The sequence below is a fragment of the Mirounga leonina genome, unplaced genomic scaffold (assembly GCF_011800145.1).
Source record: "Mirounga leonina isolate KUSES-001 unplaced genomic scaffold, KU_Mleo_1.0 Mir_170, whole genome shotgun sequence".
Lineage (NCBI taxonomy): Eukaryota > Metazoa > Chordata > Mammalia > Carnivora > Phocidae > Mirounga > Mirounga leonina.
Window position 1 is genome coordinate 31,317,538 of NW_023270433.1, and position 26,217 is coordinate 31,343,754.

The following is a 26,217-nucleotide window of genomic DNA, read 5'->3' on the forward strand; positions in this document are numbered from 1 at the left end:
GACGGCGCAGCCTAGGAAGCTCCTTCTCCCCTCCTCTGCCCAGGGCCTGGCATACAAGGCATATCTTTTAAATCAGGTCATATTGAATTGAAACTACACAACAGCTATGTGGTCCCTGGCCGCATTTTGTCAGGGCGTCCGAATGCCTGAGGGAGTAGGTACGGGAGAGACCTGCCCAGAGCAGTGGTTCTGGGAGCTGAAGGTGTCGGCAGTCGTGCGCGGGTCTCTGTCTCCAAGCTGCTCGGCATAGCTGGGATGTTGAGTTCCTGCACCTGCAGTGATTTGCTGGGGTGACTACAACGGATGCTAATGATTTCTAGAAACCTACAAGTTGTAGGAGGAGAGGAATTTAATGTGAAAGAGGCTCCACCTCCTGGCAATATTCAAAACCAACATTTCTTCAGCACTTTACAGTTTATAAGCTTATGTCGGCTTTTAAAGTCTCATTTAGCTCGATATCTTGATCTGGAGGGTGCTTACCTGAGGTACCTGCAAATGTAAAGACAATACTCAGGCGTATAGTTAAGATTCGCACACCTCATTGTATGGCAGTAAAACCCTCTAAATAACCTCTCATTTCATCCTTGTAACCATCCTACGATGTCGGCGTCCTTCTTAGCCGCAAGTGAGGCTGGGCGACTCACCCTAGGTGCAGAGCTGGGGTACTCTCCGGCACAAATCCCCCAGGTCCGATCTGGATGCCTAGGATGATAATGACATTAGTAGGGCTTAGAAGGACTGAGGAGGGGGCCATTGTGGTGTCAAAAGGCCCATGGAGATCTTTAGGGCTGAGATCTACTGTCTCCATTCAGCCTACCCCTTCCCTGGGACCTAGGTTTGGCCTGGGAAGACATTTTTTGGGGGGTGCCCATTTCTCTTGGACAGAAGCTCAGGACAGGCAAAGTCCCAGGAGCCTCTGCATCTCAGGAGTCCTCCAAGTTGTTCCCCACTGAGCTCTCAAAGCTTTGGGAATTTGTACAAAATAAATAGTACGAAAGAGATTGCCAACTGGTTATTTACCATGGCTTACTGTTCATTCAAAAACGAGCAAATATCAGAATCTATCAGGTCCTTGGGCCTCTGGGAGGGAATAGGGCTGGCTACTCCTTTCCCTGCCCAGTGTGGAAAACAGACCCTTAAAGAAAAAAAAAAAAGAAAGAAAGAAAGCAATAGAATGTGAGAAGTAGAAGAATACGCACAGTGCTGTGGAAATCTTGAGCATAAAGTAACCAATTCTGCCAGGAGGAGTCCAAAACATGGGGCTTGAGCTGGGCTTCTAAGTATAGTAAAAACCTTGGTGAATGGAGAAGGATGCGCACTCCAGGCATAGCATACGAAAATCCGCCGAGGTGAAAGGGTATCAGATGAAGTCAAGGAGAGAGGATGTGGGAAGAGGCTGGAGAGGTAGGAAGGAGGTCAACCAAAAAGGGCCCAGGAACCTGGTTCCTTTCTCTCTATCAGCAAGGATCCCTTCAGGGTACCCCCATGCCCCTCAGGGGGAGAAGTACCTGTGGTTTCAGTGGACCTTTAAAAATGTTTGCAATGCGGGTGTGGCAAGCCTCTGTTCTTGTCCTCCTGCCAACAGCCAAGCCATGAGTTGGCACACCCTGACGGGGAGCTATGTAGTGTGCCATTTGTGTGGTTTATGATGCTGCCGTTGACACTTGGGAACTGTTCCCTCTGGAGTTTGAGAAAATTAGTCCCCTCCATTTATCTCCAAGTTTCCAGCCTCAAGATGAGATTGAATCTCTGTCAGGTATCAGCTTTCAATGTGATAAATGGGCTCTTGGTTTCTGTCTTCATGTCTGCAAGGGCCAGATTCCCAACTGGGGTGACTGATCCACCTGGGGAAATAGCATTTGAAAGACATGAAGGACAAAGACCCACCCGCAGCTCCCCAGGGATCAGGTTGCAGACAGGGCTCTGACAACAAGAAAAAAAAAAAAAATCTGACATCTTTTTGCTCAAGCTAGATGCTCTTGAAACAATATTCTCCCAGCTCTCTAGACCAGGGATTTATTAAGCTATCAGCAGCTGACTCTGAAGTAAACCACATTCGTGGCTTTATATTCTCACTGGTCCTTCCACCTTCCCCCAACCCAGCCAGCCTCCCCCCACCCCTTAATCTGAGGCGCTCCACGTAGGCCACAAACAGGTCGAGTCCTATGGTTTGAAAACCAGAGCTCCAGTCTCTTCTCTGCCAAGTTTTTAGGGCAAGACTCCCCAAGGAGCCTGCTTTCCCACCTGCAAAATGGGTGTGCAAGCAGCTGCCCTAAGGGTTGACTGATTTACTCGTGTATTATTCATCTGATCCACTGTCTGCCTCTACTTCAGACGCTGCACCAGGGTCTATAAACCGCCCCTTCACTCTGGAGGTCCAAGGGGAGAACCAACTCCCTGTGGCTGTGTCATGTGCACCCCCGCGCGTCTTAATCAACGTTGGTCTGGTGGTCTGACGCCCAAAGGGCTCCCGACAGGAAACCACCCCCACGTTTAGGTGCACAGGCTTTGGAGTTCCATCTGGGTCACTTACAACCTGTCCTTCCAGCGCAGTATCCCTAAGTTCCCCAGCCTTGGTGTTCTCATCTATAAAACGGGACCAAGAGCTCTCTCCGCAGAGGGCTCTGAAGGAGTAACTGGAATAACGCACCTAAAGTCGTTACCAGAACTGGCTGGCACGTAGTAAGTGCTCAACAATGTCACGATGAGGGTCGTCATCGGGATCATATCTGAGAGCAGAAGAGCCCGGCAGCCCGAACCACTGGGCTCGCGGGGAAGGGCACGGAGAAGAGTGAGCGAGCCGCGCGCGGGCCCCACGTAGTGCCACGGATTTCTCTGTTTATCCCTCGAGGCTTCCTTTCAGCGTCTTCTTCCCCGACAGCTGCTCTGTCAACAGTCCATATGCCACCTCCGCTATGGAGCAGCTTTCGAGAAGGGGCTGCCAACCCTGCAGGAGAACTTTGACGAGGAGTTCAGGGGCGCGCGCGGGATCCATCTCTCCGCCCCCCGCGGGCCTCTGGTTCCTTCCTGCTCCTGCAGCCTCCCCCGAGCCCCTCCGGGGAGCGTGAGTGGGCCCGGGAGGGAGCCGCAGGCAGCCGGGGCTCGCTTCCCAGCACGGTGTGCACGTGGCGAGGAGGCCAGCTGGAGGAACAGGAGGGGACAGATGCCACGGGGGCCCAGATTTGTTCCTGCAGGAAGAATGCAAGGAGCTAATTGTCTCATTACCGGGGATCCGTCTCTCCGTGGCCCTGCCACGCCTCGTGGGAAGAACTCCCGGGTTTGTGAGTGTCAAATAGCAGGTGGGCAGCTCTGGGACGGAACCGGGAGGCGGTCCTTATCCGCCTGTACTGCAGCCTGAGCTCTACTCTGGGCCCCCAGGCCTCGGAAATACTGCTTCAGAAAATTCCACCGAGGCCCCACATCCTTTCAGCTTACTGGACTATTGGAGAGAAGGCCACCTTGGTGCCCCTCTCTTCCCCCAAAACCCTCAACATGAGCACTCGCGCGCACACGCGCGCGCGCGCATTCCTTACACTCTGTCACCAGTCATTTACACTGGTTTCCAATTCATTCTTTAACACGTGGAAGGATGTGGGTCCTGGCCTGGCTCTTCTCTGCGCTGGTTCTCAGCCCTTCCTGCTGCCTGCCCTTGGCCGTGCTCCCCGTCCCTCCGCCATCCCCCCCACCCCGCCCCGTGCCTGCCCTTCTGTGGCTGACCCAGTGTGGTCAGCACCATCCCTCGGGGGCCAGTTCAAGATCTACCTCTTCCTTAGCCTTTTAGGATATGTATTTCCTGCGCCGCTAGCTTTAATTTCAGACTGCCTGGTATTAGAAGATAGTGCCTCTCCTTAGTTCCAGAATTCCCCTCACACTCTCCCATCACCTCCTCCTAGGTGAGGCCGAGTGAGGCAGGCACAATGGCACAGCGCCATGGAACGGAAGACGGGAGGAATAGTTACAGCCCACTCCCACATGCTGCCTCCCCTGGGGAGCCCTTGAAACGCAGCAGGACTAGACCCTACTTGTCTGGCCAGCACTTGCAGACAAAATTCTGGAGTCCTGGCAGTGGACCATCACCGCTCCCAGGCTCCTAGCTCCCATTCAGAGAATTCTGGCCTCATAATCTCACATCGAAGGTACGGGTGAGTTTATCAGTAGGGACTGCATTTAAGAGAAAGTCAGTTAGTGTGTGTTGAACCAAAGAGAAGGGGCTTACTTTTTCCCACTTAACAATGCTTCATGGCCATGCTAGAGCTGCAAGATGGCGGCTCCCTCCCAGCCTCACATTCGCATTCCCGAGGGAAAGAAAAAAGAAAGGAAGCCACAAGATGGAAGGAACAGCACCCACATCAGGAAAGCAAAACCTTTCTGCGATATACCCAACAGCCTTCCACTTACATTTCAGCAGCCAGAATGTGTCACATGTCTACCCTCGGCTGCAAGGGAGACTGAGAAGTGAAGTTGTGCAGCTGGGCAATGTGCCACCCCAAACAATATCAGGATTCTGTTACTAAGAAGAAAAAGTAAAAGGACATGGATGTGTGACAGTGATTTAAGATGTGACTCCCTCACTAGAGAATAGGCTCCGGGAGGTCAGGGAGCACGTGTGTTTATGCCCACAACTGTGTCCCCAGAATCGAGCCTAGTGCCTGGCACACCGTGGTTGCTCCATCAATGGGCAGAATGAATGAATGAATGAAATGACTGCTAAAGTCATTGTTTTTAGAGCCTTTTTAAGATCTAGATGGGCTCAAATGTCAGGCACTAGAACTCCTGTCAATCTTTCCACACAGGTGGTATTTGCCAGACTTCAAAGGCCTCTTCCTCCTCCAGCTGCTGGTGACGTCCCCCTGTGTCCTCGGTGTTACTGGGATGATCTCTAATGCACGTTCTCAGATCACAATCAATCAAATCTGCAGCAGCTCATTCTGGGTTACCTGGGATATAGACTCTATATTTTAGTTCATAAACTAATAGCTGATTATGAAGCACGGGATAAAAAATATCCAACATCGGTACAGATCATCTGTAATTACAAAGACAAGATTGGGTGTGTCTGTGCATAACAATTGACTGGAATTCAGGTTTTTAATGCAAATATTTATTGCTGGATACATAACACTTTGAGGAAAAGGTAGTTTTATGCCTCTTAATAGAAAAGACACCTGCATAGATTAAAAAAAAAAAAAAACAGCTTCATAAAATGCTACAAATTTGATAAATGAATAGAAGCATAAAATTTACCTAGAAGTGCTTTAAGATGAACAAGTTTTAAAATAGCTAAAATGGGTTTTTTTAATGACAAAAAAAAAAGACTAGGGCACCAAATCAGAGATAGAAATCCTTTTTAAAAAGATCACATCTTGGATGAATTGTTTTTAGGGGGGGGAAATGGCATTAGTTTAATTAACTAGAACCTCCAGGAATGGGTTGTGTGGGCTCTGGGAAGGTTTAGGACAGCCCCACCCCAAAGACGGCAGGGGTTTTGGTGGCCTCTTCTTTTCCCAGTAGACTGCAATGTCTCAGGTCAGGGTCAGAGGTGGGGGCTAATGACGCCAGCAATGTTTGCTAACTATACACACTAATAGCACTTCATTTCAATGCATTTGGGATTTCACTGATTCCTCAGACTCTAGCTCCTTTGAGAAAAGAAAAGTGCAGCCTTATTAACCTAACTCAGGAGGCTCAGCTTCTTCATCTGCACAATAACTAAAAGTAACCATCCTATCTGCCTTCTCAGTGCGGTTGTGAGAATCACAGAAGAAGAAAAATGTGAAACCATGGTGGAGTTGGTCACATGCTATATCAGTGCGGGGGATGGGGGGGGGAGGTTCAAGGTCAGTAATGATTCATGGGGAGCATCTTAATGGGATCACATCCCCAGCACTGGAACATCTATCTACCTATTAGTCATCAGTGGTGTGCAGGTTTACAATGATTCAGGCTCACAGAAGGAAAGGACTGTTGTCACACTAACAGAAGCCACATGGGGGCCAGGAGTCTGGAAATCTGAGCTCTCGTTCTGCATCGGACACTCTTGCCCCATGACTGAGCCAGTTACTTCCATCCTGTAAGCCTCAGTCTTCACATCTGAAAAATGGAACTAACTGATCTCTGGGCACACTTCGAGCTCTAACCTAGTAATTCTGATAGGACAGAATCCAGAATCCCAGCATGGCATAGGGATGGAATTGGGAATGGTTCAGATGTATGTCCACCGTGAGACCCTCTGGGAACCTTTCCAGGTGCCCCTGACCTGCAGGTGTCAGTCTCTCTGAGGTGATTATCTCTAGCCTCTCAAGGGTACTCCTCTGACTCAGAACCTTCCACGGTCCCCGGGAACAGTTAAGCTAAAGGTCTCAGGAGAGGACAGAAATGCCACCTCTACTTCAAGCTGTGTGGGAAGGTTGCTGCCCACCGAGGGTGTGACTGAGGGATATCGAGGCGACATTCCTAGGCTTCACCAAAGCAGTTCCAAGAGTCTGCAAACAGGTGTTGGATTGTTAAGAGAAATAATTTCTGTGGCTCCCCATTCTGACCACATTAGTCATTCAAGTGCTGAGGAACAATATAAATTCCTGTCATCCCAGTTTATGTGGCCACTAAGATTTATTCCAAGGGACAGGTCATTAAGGTTTCTTCTCTTTTTTTCCCCTCGGATTCACTGAGAACTCATATTTCTGCTCCATGTTATGGACTGCTAACAGTTATGTTTTTGGTCAGGGAGTCAGCAATAAATCTGAATTTAATAAACTGACAAAAGATCACTATCCCAGAGACAGTCTGAGCCCCTATTCTTCGTCTCCTTGTATAAAAACGCTTTTGTATTGAGACATCTTCCACATAAAAGTCACATTTGCCATCTAACTGTTCGCCTTCCCCAGGAGATGACTTGCCGTACCGAGGCTGACCAAATAATTATGGATTGTTCGTGTCGGAAGGCCTGGTCGCAACTGTGCGGGGTGGAGAAAGATCTGAACTCCAGGATCTGCCCATTCCTGAGGGTGAGACCTTGGCATGTCATCAAGTCTGAGCCTCGGTTTCTCCATCCATAGAATGGAAAGTGTAATCTTCATCCTATCTACTTCCCAGGGGTGCTGGGAAGGTTCGAGTTAAGTAAGGGCGGGATGAAGCTCTATGCGGTTGGAGAGGATTGTGACCGCTTTGTTTGTTTTCAATTTTCAGCATTTTAGAGTTCACTTTCCGTGGAAAAACTGAGCTAGCAGCAAACGGACATCGACCCCTAGAGCACCAACTCCCTTTTCTGGTGTTCCTTCAGTTAAACCACATCGCTCCCCCAAGGCTCACCCCCTTGCTCTTGGAGCAAGGTTTAGGGGGGCAGTTCCCTGGAGTTTTCTGGGAGGTTTCAACTCACTACATACAGCTTGGTCACAGGGAGGTTTTAAGAACTTTCTGCCTAGGACTAGAGTTAGCACCAACCTGTCTTTGTCCACCCTCCATGGAAGCTGATGTTCTGGCTAAACTCTACAGAGCATTCTGGGTGTCTGGGAGGCATCCCCTAAGATCCTAGCACTCCTTCCAGAAGGCAGCAAAACTATTGTAGGAGCAGAAGGTCAAATCTTTTTCCTACTCGGGCTTTCAAACGCACCCTCAGAACTTAACTCTGCTCCCGCAGCTGTGGACCAGAAAAAGAGCTTTTAGAAGATTAGCATGCAAAAAATGCATCAAGCTGTCTGTAAACTGCTGTCTTCAAACCCTCTATAAACTCCTGTCTGGATTTGTAAATAACAACTATATAAGGATTTTCCCAGTAAACACTGCAGGCAGAAATGTATAGACATTTCCGAGAGCTTGTTTCTGACTAGTTGAGCAGAGCTTATTAAAGTTATATTGTGTGCTTTGTCACTCTTTTTACTGTTGTGTAACCTCAGCCATAACAATTCTTATTTACCAGCTTCTCTCTGCATGTCTCTGCAGTCTCCAACCAAAACTTGATGCAGATGGTGGAAAAATTCATCCTATTGACTAAAATTAGAAAATTCTAAAACTGGAACTGTTTTAAAAAGTAACATGTGCTACTCTGAGCAATAGTGAGTCTCTCACCACTGGAGGTATGTAAGCAGAGACTGGAAAAATATCTGCTTCATGATCCAAAGAGGAATTCCAGAAATTGGGTGGGCAATCAGGTGAGACAACCTACTAGTTCCTGCAAATCAGAAATTCTGGGAATCAAGGACGTCCATTCCCCTAAAGCTCTTCTAAAGTCCTAGTCGAGTCTGTGCCAGGCTGTATGCTGGGAGCGATGAAGTAAACCCAGTCCCAGTAACCCTCAGCGGGATACCAGCTTCATGAGAAGACAGACAAGCCAGCAGCTAACCCAAATGCAAGGCAAAATGATACAGTGTTGGCAAGAGGTGACCAAGAGCCAGCTGTGAGATTGCAGTGGTGGCTGAGAGGGAAAACCACGTGGGACTGGAGAAAGCTCCCCCTAGCTGCTTCCTTGGGTTGGAGGCCTCCGGCTGCAAGAAAATTGTCTAGATATAATAACGTCTTTTATTGAGCACTTACTTAGTGCCAGGCACTTAACAACTTGTCATTTGACCTCTATAATAGTCCATTGAGGTAGGTACTATTGTTTTCCCCCATTTTATTTATTTATTTTTTAAGTAGGCTCCACACCCAGCGTGAAGCCCAATGCAGGGCTTGAACTCATGACCCTGAGATCAAGACCTGAGCTGAGAGCAAGAGCCAGATGCTTAACTGACTGAGCCACACAGGTGCCCCATTCCCCCATTTTTATGTAGAGGAAATCAAGGGTAGAGAGGTTAAGTGATGTGCCCAAGGTCACAAACCCTAGTAAGACGTCAGGCCCCGATGTGAAGCTAGACTATCTACGTCCAGCCATTGCTCGGCTAGTCTGTTCCTTAGGCTAGTTCCTATCACTCCCCAGGACTCAGTGTCCCTATAAGAACAATGAAGGGCCAATGTCTATTCAAATTTTTTTTTTAAGATTTTTTATTTATTTATTTGAGAGAGAGAGAATGAGAGACAGAGAGCAGGAGAGGGAGGAGGGTCAGAGGGAGAAGCAGACTCCCTGCCGAGCAGGGAGCCCGATGCGGGACTCGATCCCGGGACTCCAGGATCATGACCTGAGCCGAAGGCAGTCGCTTAACCGACTGAGCCACCCAGGCGCCCTTATGTCTATTCAAATTTAAAACACATATGCCCTTTGACCAGCAGTAATAAAATACGTCCAAGGATGTTTTGTGCAGCAGTGTTTGTAGCAGGAAGAAAACTGAAAATAAGTAGTCATTAAAAAGAATGAATGAGGGGCCCCTGGGTGGCTCAGTCATTAAGCGCCTGCCTTCAGCTCAGGTCATGATCCCAGGGTCCTGGGATCGAGCCCCGCATTGAGCTCCCTGCTCGGCGGGAAGCCTGCTTCTCTCTCTCCCACTCCCCCTGCTTGTGTTCCCTCTCTCGCTTGTCTCTCTCTGTCAAAAAATAAATAAAATCTTAAAAAGAAAAACAGAATGAATGAATGATTTCTCCCCAGCATAGCACAGCCAAGTTACTTCTCTTGGCTAAGCATTTCATTAAAGTTTAAAGAAAAGAAAAAAAAAAAAAATGACTTCTGTATCTATTGACCTGAAGGGTTGACCCAATGTATTATTAAGTGGAAAAAAAAAAAAAAAGAATTTGTAGAGAAAGGTTTTTAATAAGAATCCAGTTTTATAAAAATTAAACAACAAAAAATCTGTATTTGGGTATACATCATTGTATAGGATTATATGAGCATAGAGAAATGTATGGAAGGATACACATGGGGTCATTTGCACTGGTCACCTCAAAGAAGAGGAGGATGCGATGTGAGAGAGAGGAGATGGGGGAAGAAGAAAAGTCTATAGAGAAGTGGAAACTGCCAATGGAATGATCCTAAATATACTTGTCTGATGGTGTGTATGTGTATTTGTGCTTATAGTTTTTCCCTTTCAATGGATTAAGTGTAACAGATTTGTCTGTTTTAAAGTAATCAGCTCTTAGTTTTTGGTTCCTAATTTGCTGATCCTTACTTCCAACTTCATTATTTACCTCCAGCTCTTGTGTTTAGTTTAATACTTTCTGTGTCATTTTAAGACAGCACAATGTTGCATTTTTCTCTATCTGAAAATGTTTACTTTTGTATCCACAATTATTTCAAATATTGTATTTATTACTGTTTCAAATAGAAACACACTGGAAAGAATATCTTTGAGTAGTTATTTCAGAGGAAGTATGTGTAAGGTGTACTTTCTGAGACCTTTTAACATTTTCAGTTGCTTCATGCATGAACATCCTGACTGAGTTTAATTCTTGGGTCACAGTATTTTTCTTTCAAGCTCTATATGAACAAGCTCATTGTCATCCAGGAAAGGGTTTCCCAAAGTATGTTTGAAGTAGCACGGATCTTACATCATATTTTTTAGAAAGTGAGTCCAGTGGTCAAAATGTTTGGGAAGTGCTTTATGCATGGTGCCAAAAATTCTAGTATTTGAGCATTTGGCATGAACACAGAAAGTCTGAGAACCACTGACCTAGGACATTACATCTGGGAAATCCTCACTCTGGGGAGCACATCACACCTACACCACCAGTCTCTTTTCATCTGTGTCATTCTATAAGTGTTTTTTCCCCAGTTTAGTTCATTGACCTCAACTAATTTTGGCACAGCCTCAAGGACATCATCAACTTCAATGACGATCTTCAACGCTTTAAAAAGTAGCACTTTTGATTGAAATGTATCTCTAACCATATATCACGCATAAGGAAATAGATATACTCAATCCTCATCCTGTGTGGATTCATCACAACTAAAAACAAAGTGAGTTATGATTGGCTTTTCTGTAAAACTTGAAGTTTGATATCTTCAACAAATACCTTATTTGACCATTAACTATAGAACTGAATAGGGAAAAAAATACCCCAGTATTTCATCTCCAAATAGTTTTTGGCAGTATTCCAAATAGAAGATTGAGGAGAGTATCTCCACTGGATGAATATATTTAATATCATTCTTTGTGATTAAATAAGCTACTTCATATCACAATTTCACTTTTGTACATTCCCGGTCCAATATTATGTGTTGCAGGAAAATCCAGTTTGCAGGAAAATCCACTGTCTTTTTAATTATATCAGTATGATTTTACTTTAATGTTACTCAATTTGAGAGACTCTCAAGGCATACTTGTTCTCCATTTCTAAACTACTGGTACTATAAGGAAGCTGGACTTCTCTTTTGCAATATGTAAAAATCCATATGTATTAGTTATCTAATGCTGCATAACAAAGAATCTCAGTTCTGATTCTCTTATTCTTATACATCTTTTGATCTTTTTGGCTTGGTGGCCTTAAGGACTTTTTCTATGTCTAAAGCCTAACAAGTTATACTAGAATATGTAACAGAGTTGATGTTTATGAGTAAATTTTCCCAGGTACCCAGTGGGCCCTTTCAATATGTAGGTCCTGATCTTTTATCTCTATAAAGTCTTCTGGAATTATCCTCTTCAGTGAGGATTATACATATAATTATTATCCAATTATATGTATGTTGTTTCTACTTTGCCTGTCTACCATTTCACCTGCTTTTTCTTTAACGCTTTTTGATTCTTATTTTATCTCACTTTTTTTTTAACATACACTGTATTACTAGTTTCAGAGATAGAATTTAGTGATTCATCAGTTGCATACAACACCCAGTGCTCATTACTTCAAGTGCCCTCCTTAAAGCCCATTACCCAGTTACCTCAAATTTATCTTGGTTTAATTCTCTTTTTTTTCATGAAGATAGAAGCATTTTTATTTTTTTAATTTAAATTCAATTAGCCAACATATTAGTTTTTGATGTAGTGTTCAACGATTCATTAGTTGTGTGTAATACCCAGTGCTTGTCACCTCATTCTCTTGATCATTTCTCTGTCTTTCTTCAATTTCCCTAATTAAAACTTCATTTTATTCCATTCTTTCTTAGGTACCTTGTAAAAGGACACTTAATCTTGATTTCTGGTATGATTTTGTCTTTTCTTTACATTTCTTTCTTGAATTCAACCAATTCTCTTAGATTCCTAATTCAAGGGTTCCCTTTTGTGCCCATGTATCAATGCATAATATTTTTAAATATGGCTTTTATTCTTTGAGGTTGGGGAAAAATTTTGTGTCTTCCAGTTTTGGGGTTCTCTTTTATTTGCAAGACTCTAAAATTTCTCCTTTGCTTATTTTCACCATCACCACCAAATTTCCAAAAAACATCTCTCCCTAACCTTTCACATTCTTTTCACTTAAAAGCAATACCGTTTCAAAAACTGCTCCCTTAAATAGCATACACTTTTACATTCCTTTCTTATAGCATATCTTCTGACACACCAGGACTCTTAGGGTAGACTCTGCCTCTCTCTCAGTATCTACCCTCTTCACCCTTCCATATAGCATTTTCCCCTACTGTCCTTGTTCTTTGTGAATCCCAGTGGGCAAAGCATGAAAGTTAATTTGCTGCAAGTTGGTGTTTCTTTAATCTAAATGTGGGTAAATTTGAAATGTGTGCATTCTCTTTTTTCTAGTTACGCTGAAGACATGGATGTTGTATGGTTTTATTTATCCTTCTTGTTCTGTGTTGTTTTTGAGATATTCACATTTTTTGGCCATCATCTTGGCTACCCTTAGTGCTAATTTAGAACGCTTTAATTTAGAACACCATATCTTTTGTGTGACCCTATCAACCATGAAGATTTCATCGAGCTTTACTCCCTGGAGTTTTCACTAAGTCTCTGTTAGCTCTTTTGTGTTTTCCAGACAAAACTATGTGACGATATTGAATATGCTTTTTCAAACTGCAAGCTCTTCAACCCACAGATTCTAATATTGCCCTCCCCCACCCCAGGAGACATCCTCCACAGAGTTATGGATCTGAACTTAAGGTCCTCAGGTATGATGGTGAACAAATAAAGCATCCACTGGGACTTTGTCCCTACATTGTCTCCAGTCTCCTTGTTTGTGTCTCAAACAAATAGCTCTTGTCTTTTGACACCCTAGCCCAGAGCAGCCCTAAAGCAACCTTCCTACTTGAGAGGTATAATTTATCATCTGACGGGGTCTGGTGCAAATTATTACTCACCGGCTTTAAATGAGACAGAGGGGACTGATGAGGGCCAGTAGGGGATAATGAGAAGACAAAGCATTGGAAAGCAGAAGGCTGGGTCCTAGCCCCAGCTCTGCCACTGGCTCACTGTTAACCTGGAGTAAATCCCTGTCCTGCTCTCTAAACCTCAGCTTTCCCATCTGAACTGGATACTGCCTGGGGACCTTAGCAGCTCCAAGGACCTCAGGCGTCTCCTAAAAGGGACTTTGGTTAGAAGTTGGCCTCATGGCCTCTAAGAGCTCTATAGGCTTCATGGAGTCATGGCTATACAAGCAGGAGAAAGAGTAGTCCAAGTGAATGGAGGACTGAACCCTCACCCTACACTTTAGGGAGAGAAGATGAATGAACACTCACAGTCACCTAGCATCTAGCCCCTACCATATCATTCAGGCCAAGTGACCAACCAGTCTCTGCTTGCATACCACCAACAATAGTGAGCTCACTCCCTTTAAAAAGTAACCCCTTTCACTTTATATCTTTAATGTAGTAGAGATGGAAAGAAGCAGGTACTTTAAGAGATATTCACAGAAAAAAAAGTGACAAGAGGGAGATATCAAGGATGAAGCCTCGTTTTCTGACATGTGAGAACACATGGATTAGTGGTGCATTCACTTAGATAGGAACAGATTAGGAGTGGGTAGAGGAAGATCATAAGTTCAGTCTTGGACACACAACTTTGAGGAACCATTAAGACATCCAAGCCAAGGCAAGTGGCCAGTTGTATATTCAGATCCAGAGCTCAAAGCAGACATTCAGACTGGGGATGAATAAGTCAGAGTTGCTTTTCTGAAGATTGATAAATGTGGTCACTGAGGAAGATAGTATGAAATGAAAAGGAGGCAAAGGGCCTCAAATGAGTAGTTGAGGGCTACCAACATTGAAAATGTGGGGAGTTGAAGAATAGCTCACTAGTCTGAGAGGTGAGGGAAGAACCAGGAGAGTGCCACTTCAGAAATCACAGGAGGCTTTCAGGAAATGTGAAGTTGTCAGTATGTCAAGTGCTCTGAGGAGTCAAGTAAGGACTGAAAATGTCCACTGGATGCAATGCAGTGGAGATGCTTGGTGACTTTATTAAGGATGGTTTTGGTAAATCGATGGGGCCAGAAGTTAGAGTGGAAGGGTTGAGGGCCAAGTGGGAAGTGAGGAAATGGGGCAGCAAGTGTAGACAACTCTGTGGAGGCATTTAGCTGTAAAAAGAGAGGAAAGAGATGGGCAGTACAGGTGTGGGATGTGGAGCATTTGATGCTTTCTTAAATAGGAAAGGGTTTATCCTGGCTACACATCAAGGGGATGATCCAGTTGAGACAGAATCATTGAATATAAGGAGACAAAAGGAGGTTACCGACAGTTCCTTTGAAGGCAGGAGGAGATGGGCTCAAAAGAGCAGAAAGAAGGGTTATTTCATCACTGTTTCAAAATTCCTGGTACTGAGTTTCTACCAAGGCTGTACAAGTAAATAACTGGTTTTTTTGCTTTGTTTTTTTGAAGTACCAGGTCAATTTTATAAAATTATAAGTTTACAATACTGTTTTACATATATATTGTCTTTTGCTCTCTTCACATCTCAAAATTATTCAATTACTATGAAACATGTTTAAAAATGTAACCAGTGTCTACAAACATTATGACACCTGAAGAAAAGTATTATTTATTCAGGAAAATCGAATTTAAGTAGTTTAGAGAAAGAAAATCCAGAAAACTGTGTTTTAGCATAGTTTTCTAGAATATTCTTTCTCTTCTGAGTAACTGAAGGAAATCCAAATGGAAAATAAGCCCAACATTTGTGTGATGATGTGCCATATTTTTCCTCAAAGCAGAATCACTGAGCTAACAGTGAAGCAGACTGCTATGGTCCTCAGTCATCACCCACATGGCCACCCCAACCATCTGACTCCTTACAAAGTCCCTGACTAGTGCTTTTTTATCCCTCATTCACTGGCAGTTTAAGCTCATATAAACTCAGAGCCATTCTCATTCCAACTCAAAAAGGGGAAAGGTCTCTCCATGAGGATCATCACTCAGAAGAGTTATTCCCCTTTCAAGGTCAAGCATCACAAAGCCGCTGAAGATCTCACATTTACCTATTACCATGGACTGCAAGTTATTTCTCCACAACCCATTCATTTACAAATTCCTTCTCTATTCACATTTGCTGAAACCTTGAGGCAACTCACAGAGAAAAAGGCCACAGGGACAAGTGGATAATGAAAATGAATATAGCCCTTCACCATTAAGTCTTAGATTCATATAATCTAAGAGAATTCTAAGGTGCAATGGGTTAGTGGGATGGAGCAGGAAAGCCTCTCACCAATGGGAGTTCCCTTATCAGCTTCTCTAACAACAGCACTGTGGCCTCTATTTGAACCTCTCAAGTGACAGGAGGATTCTACACCATGAAACTGACACAAGAGAAAGCAGGACACTCTCTTTGAGTTTCTAACATGTTCTCCTTAGGAAGATAGGCCTGACTCCAACGAACCCAGGATACCACAAAAAAAGCAGATTTCCTCTTCACACAAGGCAGAAGACCTTGAGAGAAAAGGCCGTCCAAATAGATCTCACAGACTCATGCTCAGCTGGTCTCTCTCCTTTCTTCTGATACAGAGGGTCCTCCCACCTAACCCACTTATGATCCACTATCATTGTTGGAAAAGTCCTCTTGGTACACAGACCCTGGTCTTCTGGGAGCTTTTACAGGTTTTTCCTCCTTCTCTTATGGAGAAATGGTGGCCATTCCATTCTTTCCCTAGGAAGAAACCTTCAGAATTTGATAATAGGGTCATGTCTTACCTTAAACCCACTTAATAAGTCAAAGTTAAGTCCACCCAGCAGAATGGTGAGAGGAAGAAGGCTCAGGCAAAAGCCCTGCCCTGACAGCAGGGCATGATGGGAACTGGGGCTGCTGCTCAGCTTTGCCAACAATGCCAGCTCAGCCTCCATCAGCATGGCCTCCACCCACCCAAGTGGAGGCACACAGGATTGCAGGGTTCATAGTCTCATTTACATAAAGGGGATCAGACGTCACCTAAAGTCCTGCTACCTGCTTCTTAAAGTAATGATTATGCACATTATAGGGTTTTTTAAATTATTATGCACATCTTTCCATATCTGTACATATAGATCGACCTCGCTCATTTTGTAAGCTGAGTAGTATTCCATTAAGTGGATGCATATAATTTATTTACATTATCTGCTCTTATTAAACATCTGAGATATTTCCAAGTCCTTCCAAAACTACAGTGACAATGCCCACGTATACATTTGTGGGCACTTCCGTTAGCGTTCTCTGCAATATGTGAATCCCTTTTCCTTCACTTTTTTACTACAATAAGCAATTAGCACCTTTTTGCACACATCTCTGTGCACAGTATTCCCAAGGATATATCTTTTGAAGTTAAACTTGCTATACCAGCAAGGATGAACATTTTAAAAATTTACCTCCAAATTGCCCTCCTAAAGGCCTTACTGATTTATATAATCTCAGCGGTGAGAACATAAGAATGAGTGCTTCCCTCGTACCAACTACAGCTTTGGTGATTTCTAACTTTTAATTTTCGTCAGGTTGTTGGGTGGGAAAGGTACTTTGATTTTTAAGAATTGCATTTCCCTGGTCATGGGTGAGATTGAGCATCTTTTTATACCTTTGTTGGTCATTTTTATTTCTGCCTTGGTGGTGTGCCTGTTCACAGCCTTTGCTGGTTTCTCTTTTGAGTTATCTTTTTTCATATTGATTTGGAGGAGCGCTTTACATAATTAATACTTTATTAATATCCTATCTGTTTTATACACTACAGACTTTCATGGTCTGTCACTTATCTTTCAACGTTTCTTATCTTTGCCCATTTTTCTGTTGACTTTGTCATATTTTCCACTGATTCATAAGGACTTTCTCTATCTTAAGGATATCTATCTTTGTCACCAATCTTGCAAATATGTTTGTGTTCACCATTTTGTTTTGGGCTTTGTTGAGTCAGAAAAGATTTTATGTTTATTTAGACACAGACATATGCCTGTACATATCATAAAACTTTAGAAAGTTTTTCCCCACCCTGTGATAAGATATTCACCAATATCTTCTTCAGGTTTCCCTAGCCATGACTCTTTAATGCATCTGGAATTTATTTGTTGTTGCAGTATGCTGTAGGAATCTCGTTTTTTGTTTCCAAAATAGTTGGTTACATTTCTCAATATCTTTCATCAAATTAGTCATCCTTTCCTCTCTGGTTTGTAATCCCAACTTACTCATATACTTTTTATTTGGACTTAAAAGAGATTGAAATGATTAATATCAGCAATCTTGACTTCATTTACAAGAGAGAGAAGAAATCATTATTTGTTTTGGCTAGGAAAGCAGAGTGTGGTGTGGGATAAAATCGGGGGCAGGCAGTTAGGAGAGTCATGGAATTTGCTGTGAAAAAGGAAAGTTTGAGGAGGGAATGGCAAGAGAAAACTACTGAGTCACAGCAGGAACGTGTTATCACAGAAGTGAAGGCCGCAGGGAAAGAGTATTGGGGAGAGTCTTAAAAAGCAGATGATGCAAGCAGGATTGAGTTGGTGGCACTGGGCTCCCAGCTGAAGGGAAAAGGGTCACAGTCGGTCCCCTGGCCATAGAGCCAAAGTGGCTGTCACAAAGCCTGGAGGACAGTGTACGTGGAAGTCATGGTTTACTATTTAATTAACAAATGTGAAGAACTGGTGTTGAGGCCATATTAAATAGCTTTAAAGTAATACATGTTCATTATTAAAAAGAGAGAAAACAGAGAAAAATAGAATAATGCCAGCTACCTTTTATGGAGCACCTAATATGGTCCAGCACTTAATAGTGGCTTTACATATATTTTATTTTATTTTATAAAGTAGAAAATGAAAACTCCTGTAATCCCACCACCCGAGATTAACTACTATTAACACTCTGCTGTGTTTCCTTCCCGTCTTGTTCCTCTGGTAGGTTCTGTAACAGTCGCTAACATTTATTGATCCCTTACTCCCATGCCCAGACTAATAAAATATTTTGGACTTTAAAAAAAAAAAGTACTTTTGTAAGCCTTGTAACAATCCTAAGAGATAGGGGCCATCATTGTTTTAATTTTACAGATAAGGGAATTGGGACCAAAGAGGTTAAGTGCCCATTCTGTATACTCAGTTTTGTAGATGACTTTTTATCATTTAAGCTGGTATCAGGAGGGTTTTCCCACATCAGTAACTCTCCCGAAGAAGAGATCATTTGCTGCCCAATATCCCCACTCATGGGTGTGTCATTTATTTAACCATTTCAGTATTTCTGTTCAATTGCTAGCAATTTTTTTAATAGAATAAATACTGCTGTTATGAACACCCTTGCACTTAAAACTTTGTGCATATCTAAACACTCCAATTCTTTTAAAAAACGACAGTGGAATTACTGAGTCAACCTTTTTTCAGGCCTCTTCTCCATATTGTCAAATTGCCTTCCAGAAAGGTTCTATCATTTTACACTCCACCAGCAATAAACAAAAGCACCCGTTTTATGCCCTTGCTAGCACTATTATTGATTTTAAATCCTAACCAATTCCTTTTTTAAAAAAATAAAAATAAAAAAATAATAAATCCTAACCAATTTAAATGGACAAACAATTATGTCATCATTTTAGTTCATTTTTATTATGAGGGAGAAACAAAAGAGCCTGTGGTTCTTCCAAAATTCTTAATTAAGCCTCTCTCATATGCCAAGCACTCTTCTGGAGGCTAATGATGGGGCAGTGAACAAGACCAACCAAACCGCTGCCTTCCTGGGACTCTCAACCTAAAATCAAAGATACTGACCAAGTAAATTCCAGTTGTAAGTTCTCTATAAGCATTTAGTGTCTATCAGTCCCTTTTAAAATAAAGCACTAAGGACTCATTTAATCCTCACAACAACCCTTTTGGGTAGGTACTATTATTACCCCCGTTTTACAGATGAGGAATCTGAGTCACCGAAGGTCAAGTAAGCTGTGCAAGGGCAGACAGGGAGGTAACAAAGGCGAGAATCAGACCCACGTAGGCTGGGTCCCGAGCTTTAACCACTGCACCACACTACCTCCCCTCTGCCCGAGGTGTGCTGAGGGGGTGCTGAGTCACTGAAGGGGTGGAAAGAAGATCTAGGAAAATAGGAAAACTAAAAGAAAATGTGTTTGAACAAACAGGAAGAGGATCAGACATAGGATTTCATTTGGTCCAGAAATGTTATCAGGGAGTGCTGAACTGTATCTTTCTCCTTTTGTCAGGGGAGTAGGTAAGGAGGGCACGCAGCAAAAAGGAGCAGATCATACATGCATACGTTGGATAATAAACCTGGAACAGTCCAAAGACAGAGGAAAGGAATGGTGTAAATTCCTTTGCTATGAGGCAGCCGAGGGAGGAAGGGAGCGTCCTCTGGCTTCCTAGCCCTCAAAGAATGGGAACTACAGAGGGTTCAATCCTAGTAGCATTCAAAACTCAGCAGATGGGGCGGCGGGCGGGGGGGAGGGCGGGGCATGGAAACTTGGACTTCTCCCGGGCTTCGGGCCAGGAGATCTCCCAGTTTGGCCTGAGGCTACTGCCTTCTCCCGCCCGACCTGCAGTTTTGCCGGAGACCGCGGGGCACGTTCCCGTGGGCTGCAGCGCCACCTAGCAGATGTGCCGGTGAAACGGCACCAGGACCCCAGGGGCCATCCCGGAGTCCGTCAAAGACCGCGTATGTGTGCCCAGTGCGGAGGTCACCGCGAACAAACAAGTCGTTGTCCTTGAGAAGTTCACCGTCCATCTGGGGAGACAATCACAGGTTCTAGAGCAGAGACTCATGCAAGGGTCTAGGGAGCCCGGAGGAACAGGGAGGAGCGGGGCTGACCTTCGCTGGGGTTCCGGAAAGACCACGCAGAGGAAGCCGTATTCAAACCAGCTCTCAACAACCAGAAGATGTGTTATTATTAGTCAAGCAGTAGAAGATGAAAGAAACTTCCAGGCAAGGACACCGGAGGTTCAAAGGCCCAGGAGTGTGAGAGGTTAGTGCATTCAGGGAAGGTTGGGAAGTTCAAATCACAAGCCAATAGCAACCCGACAGAGTATCAAGTTTAATTTCCTTGTTTTGCCGACGCCATTCCTGACATTCGGGCAAGGAGGGGACTTCATGCAGATTCACGCCACACTGGAACCCTTATCTCCTGACGCTCTGTCCCAGGCTTTTCCTCTGAACCACAGAACAAGGCCAGCAGCCAGCTCTCTAGAAAAGGTCACTATTGCCTGCCAGGACCCACTAGGAAGGCTGTGCCCATGGAAGTTAGACCTTGTACTCAAGAAGACGTGCTTGGGTTCGAAGCCCACGTCCATCTGTAGCTATGGGACTTTTATCAGGACACTTAGTCTTTCTGAGTCTCCCTTTCCTTATCTGTCAGGTGGGAATCATAGTAGCCCTTACCTCATATGGCTGTTGCCAGGTAGAGAGAGTTAATCTCATGGGCACAATGCCCAGTATATGCTAAATGCTCAGTCATCAGAGAGTAAAGATCATGATTGTAATATTGTCACTTTTTATTGCAATATTACTAGTGTTTTTCTTACTTGAAAGTATCCATTATTATTAACTGATTGTTTACGATTTATTATTTCTGCTGTTTTAGTATTGAATGCTTCCTGAAGGCACTGGAGCTATTCTATCTGGGTAAGAACAAACACAGAAGCCACAGTCCTATTTTAAAATTTGAAGGGCTGAGCTGGAACAGAAGGAGTGGAGGTGGTCTGAGGGGCCCCAGGGGGCTGGACCAACAACAGTTGAGAGCTGCAGGATGGAAGATTTTACTTCCACGTAAAGAAAAACTTCCTTACCCTCCGGGTGGCCTTGGGAGGAAGGTATGCACTTGTTACTGGAAATGTTCCCTCCAAGACCAGATGACCATTTGTCGGGCCCTCACCCCACCTTGTGCAGGTCAGGAAATCATCTAGTCCATTTCACTTTCTGATCCCTTAAACATCTAATTTAGCTCTGCTTTCTAGAGGAATATGATTTGGTAGGTCATCTGGGAAGACAGATGTCTATGTTTATAAATTTCAAAGTCATGAAATTTGAGCAATGCTCAAAGAAGTCAGAATCCAAAATGCATAACCCTGTTTTTCAGAGTAATTCATTAGATTTCAGCTGGAAATGTGAGGAAGAGGCTGAGATGTCCATGCCAGACTGGAGACAAGGGGAATGGGACGAGGAACAGAGAGCCACTCAGCCTTATTCACCAGGTGCTGCTTGGAGAATGTGTCTTCATCCCGAGAAGATGGGAAGGGCTTTCACCATCCTGATAGCCACACAGGGTGTAGAGGTATCATCTTAGAATCATTAAATAACAGAACACACTGAATGCTCACTGTTCAAACATTTATGTAGAGTCTGCTATGTGCAAAGCACTTGGAATATTAAAATAAATTTAGGGACGCCTGGGCGGCTCAGTCGGTTAAATGTCTGCATTTGGCTCAGGTCATGATCCCGGGGTCCCGGTATGGAGTCCCGTATCAGGCTCCCTGCTCGGCGGGGAGCCTGCCTCTCCCTCTGCCTGCCATTCCCCCTGCTTGTGCTCTCTGTGTCTCTCTCCTTCTCTCTCTCTCTGACAAATAAATAAATAAAATCTTTTAAAGTAAATCTAAAACCAGAGTCTATGTGAAGCTAGGAGGTATATACTCTAGGAAAGTAATAAGACCTAGGCACAAAATGACTAATCCAAAGTCAAAAGGCCTAATGTTATAATCAACATGTGAGGTTGCATGACTCTCTATAAGAGGCATTGGAGGAAGGTTTTGTGGAGGAAGTGATAGGTGGCCTGGGCCTTTAATAACACATAGGATTTGGACCCCAAATGATAGAAGGGAAGAACTTCTCAGGGAAGACAGGCAGTGTGGGCAGAGCATCAGGGGACTGAAGTATGGGCTCGGGGTGGGAGAGTAGAGCCCCACTGTGGTCAGAGCATAGGGGGTGTGAAGGGGTGGTACAGGATGTAAGATCAGAGAAGTCATCCTTCCGCAATCCCACTCCCAGGTATATACCCAAGAAAATTGAAAATATGCCTCCATATAAAAACCTGTATACCAATAGCAGCATTACTCATAATAGCCAAAAAGTGGAAACAACCCAAATGTCCATCAACTGAAGAATGGATAAATAAAATGTAGTATATCTACCTATACAATATTATTTAGCATTGGCAAGAAAAAGGAATGAAGTGCTGATAAATGTTACAACATGGATGAACCATGGAAACACGTGCTAAATGAAAGAAGTCAGACACAAAAAAACCACATATGATATGATTCCATTTATATGAAAGGCCCAAAACAGGCAAATCTACAGAGACAGAAAGACTGATGGTTGCCCAGGGCTGGAGGGGCTAAATGATGGCATGTTTTGAAGGTTACAGTTCAAATTTTCTGGCTCTTCCCAGTGTTAGAGAAGTCCTCTACTCACAGCTCCCTCCAGGACTCTCCAGCCAAACTCGCTCTCCGGGTGAGCCTGGGAGCAATTTTGAGTGCCCCCAGACATCCCAACTGAATGTTCCCCCATCCCCACAGATGTCCAAGACCGACTCATTGTGCCTTCACCAAGGGCAGCACCCTCCCCAGACTTTCCTGCCTCTTATTAGTACCAAATATGGCAGGAAAATACTTTGATAAGTTAACAAGCACATCTTCACTCTCAGTTTTCTTTTTTTAAATGCACTCCCTTCTCCCATTAAAGCAAAATCAAGAGGCTAAGACATTCAGGACTTATTGCCTCCAAGGAAAGCTGGCATAGCTGAAATGTAAAGAGAAAGCAAAGAATCAGATTCTTGGCTTTTGGAGTGGGCTTTGGAAAGTCATAGCAAAAACAGTCCTGGAAGCCAAGAATGTGGTTTGGAAGAGCCAAGCTTTTTAAGATCAAATAAGGCTCTGAGTTCTAGAGGCGTGGTTTGCGGCATGAGAAGCAGAGTCGAAGGAATGGGGACTTTAATTCCAGCTATCTGTGGCTTTTCCTTCCCTCTTTCAACATATCCTCCTCACACGGGCTCAGCCATTCCCACGTCTTCGCTCCTTCTCTCCTGCCCTGCTCCAGGCTGAGCCCCCGCCCCCTGCACTCCAGGCCTGGGCTCCACCTTGTGCTCCCCCTTTCCCATCCTACACAGCCGACCACAGTGATCTTTCTGGAATCCTACCTCAGACCCCCGCAATGTTTCCTCGTTGCCCACTGGAAACGCTTTTTGAATACTTGCTAGATGCTAGACGTTGTGCTAGATAGGGTCAGCCAACTCTGACCCCTGGGCCAAATCAGGGCTGCCACCTGTTTTTGTGAATAAAGTTTTATTGGAGTACAGCCTCACTCTCATTTACATATCGTCTATGGAAGCTTTCAAGCTATGAGGGCAGAGTCAAGTAGCTGTGACAGAGGCAGGGTGGCCCCAAAAGTCTCAAATATTTAGTACCGGGCCCTTTACAGAAAACAACTTTACGGACCCATGTGCTCCACGCTGAGCTTATCCCAGTGAGCAAAACAGACATAGTCATCTGCTGCCTATAGACCAAGGCCCGCCACTTCCTGCCCTTTCTTCCATTGCCCTCTATTCATGAGTCCTCTGAGAGTACACTGGTTCCTAGGCTTTCGGAATTCTTCATCAGTAAAAATAATTTTCTTAATGACAGAGGATTGACATAGGTTTTCAGGTGAGTATGTTTTCAAAAACCAACTACTGGGGCACCTGGGTGGCTCATTCAGTTCAGCACCTGCATTCAGCTCAGGTCATGATCCCGGAGTCCTGGGATCCTGGGATCAAGTCCTTCATTGGGCAGGCTTCCTGCTCAGTGAGGAGCCTGCTTCTCCCTCTCCCTCTGCTACTCCCCCTGCTTGCTCTCTCTCTCTCTCGCTCTCGCTCTCTCTCTCTCTTTCAAACAAATAAAAATAAATATTTAAAAAGTCGTTTAAAAATAAATAAATAATAAAATAAAATAAATAAAAACCAACTACCATCTAAAATCGCTAACATTTCATAAGGAGAAAAACATTTTAACATTGAAAGGTAGCAAGGATATCGTTTAAAATGAAGAAAAATTCCTCAAGCCACATGAGTTTTAAAAATTCATTCTTTTGGCTCTATTTTCCCCATTTTGTTGGTGAACATTCTTCACAAACCATCACAGGTTTGTGATAGGGTGCCGAGGAACCTTTGATCGAGTCGAGGCAAACTAGTTTAATTCGAATTGCTCAAATCTGTTATGACTCGCCCCACGCAATTTTGCTTCCTCCCGCTCTCCTGCTCACTGTGCAGGGCTGAGCTCATAAGCGGCCGACATGTAGGGTCCCCTCTGTCCATGAGCTATGGGCCCAGCTGCTCAGACAAGCATCCAGTCCATTGGCAGCACGGATGAGAGAGATGGCTGTGGGTATCTGTCAGCCACAGAGCAGGGTGACAGGACAGCCAGGAGGGCCACCTGGAGTGTGGCCCTGCCCTGGCACATGCAGATGAACCCATTTGACACAGTCATGCTGACAGCTCCATGGCAAAGACGCCCGGCCGAATGCTTGAGGGATGAGCCCTGGCTTCCTGGTAAGTCTCTCACATGACCTGGGATGCCGTGAGGGCCCAGGCGGCTGCCGCCAGCTCCCAGTCAGCAGGTGGTGGCAGCCAACACAGAGAGCTCGCCTTACTGGCCAGCAGCCCCAGAATACCAGGTAGTCACTGCCCACATGAATCTTCTGGAATCCCCTTAAACAATCTCGAGGTCCGTGGAAAAATAAATTACGGCTCCTCCAGGAAGATCATCCCAGCAGGGCCTGATGCCAAGGGCACTTGTCCGCCTGACATTCGTTCAGGGACAAACATCCTCCTAAAGCCCATGTTTACCCAGCATCTCCCCACCGGAGTGTGTGTGTGTGTGTATGCTAGAGAGAGACCACTCGTGAAAATCCTCCACCATGGGTGCACTATGAACACTAAGCATCCTACCTTTTTTGCAAACAGAGTGGGGACAGCGGTTTTCTAACTGGCCTCCACACTAGAGGTTAGAGGTTTCATTGTCCTGAGCTGTTCTCCAGCCAAAATGTTTCATTTCCCAGACATTCCCATTTAATCCATTTGTGAGACAAAGGGGGGAAATACAAGGTTAAATTTCCAAATGGAAATTAGAGACCCTGAGACAAAACTGGAAAGAAACACCTCACACTATAAAGAAGGAAACTGGGGCCGGAAGGGACTGAGAACGGCTCAAGACCCACCGGTAGAACTGGAACTACAAAGAAGACTTTCTTGGTCAGTCCAAGTCTCTTCAACTGTACACTGAAATGTCCAGCGTGTCAGTCCCCATAATCCAGAATGAAGGGAGTTTTCCTTCTCGAACATGAGAGAATAGGTACCAGCTCGGACATAGGACATGGTGAGGGAAGGTAAGTCTGTGGTTAAGAGGGAGAATGTCCACTGCAGCAGATAATTACAAAGCATACACTTACCCTTCGTAGTCACCTTTCCATTAGAGGCTGAAAGAACAGCATCCCCAAATTTTAAGTGAAGACCACAAAATTTGCTCTCTTAATACCTTCATATTCACCCCAGCCGGGGAAGCCGGGTCCTGAAGAAGGACAGGAACCAAGTGAAGGTCAACACACAGTCAGGTGGAGGGTCGGATTAGAGGCTTGGCCTCAGAGGGTCCATCCAGCTCTCTCCTTGGCAGTGGTTCAGATCATCAGCAATCCCTGTCCTGAGGCTACCAGCCAGTCTTGAACTTGGGACTTCATCTCAGCTTTCCCTGCAGAGAGTCAGCTGTTCTTTTAGGCCAGTCGGTGCCAGGCTGATATTGCATTCCTCTCCTTGGCCCTAGGGCCAGGGACATGCTTTCCTGCAGCCTGATGCCATCCCCCACTGTGTGATTTCTGTGTGGTGGCCCAGGGGACAGCTGGTTCGGGGGCTGGCAGGCTGAGGCTCTGAGTCAGGCCTGGCTGACTTCGTGAGGATCACCTGCCTGCCAAGAGGGTTTGAATTTTACTGCCCTCTGGCCATGCCATGACTTGAGGACATGGGTTGGGCTGTCCGGGGCAGGTGGGGCAATAACCCTGAAGGGAATCCAAGCAGCACCCCTTCCCTGAGGGT

The 26,217-nt window shown here is 44.7% G+C and overlaps 1 long non-coding RNA gene across 8 annotated transcripts in view; it reads right to left on the reverse strand.

Moving 5' to 3' along the window:
• Positions 1-25,803, reverse strand: part of LOC118017896 — a 59,984-nt gene extending 34,181 nt beyond the window's left edge. For 5 of the 8 annotated variants that reach the window (XR_004681269.1, XR_004681270.1, XR_004681274.1 and 2 more), the window contains exons 1-6: positions 25,581-25,803; positions 2,651-3,188; positions 1,509-1,844; positions 1,200-1,396; positions 645-702; positions 172-324 (exon numbers count right to left, since the gene is read on the reverse strand). This is a non-coding gene — a long non-coding RNA (uncharacterized LOC118017896). The remainder of the gene's footprint in view (positions 1-171; positions 325-644; positions 703-1,199; positions 1,397-1,508; positions 1,845-2,650; positions 3,189-25,580) is intronic. The other 3 variants (XR_004681268.1, XR_004681271.1, XR_004681273.1) reach the window with 3 other exon arrangements.
• Between the last annotated feature and the right edge of the window lie 414 nt (positions 25,804-26,217).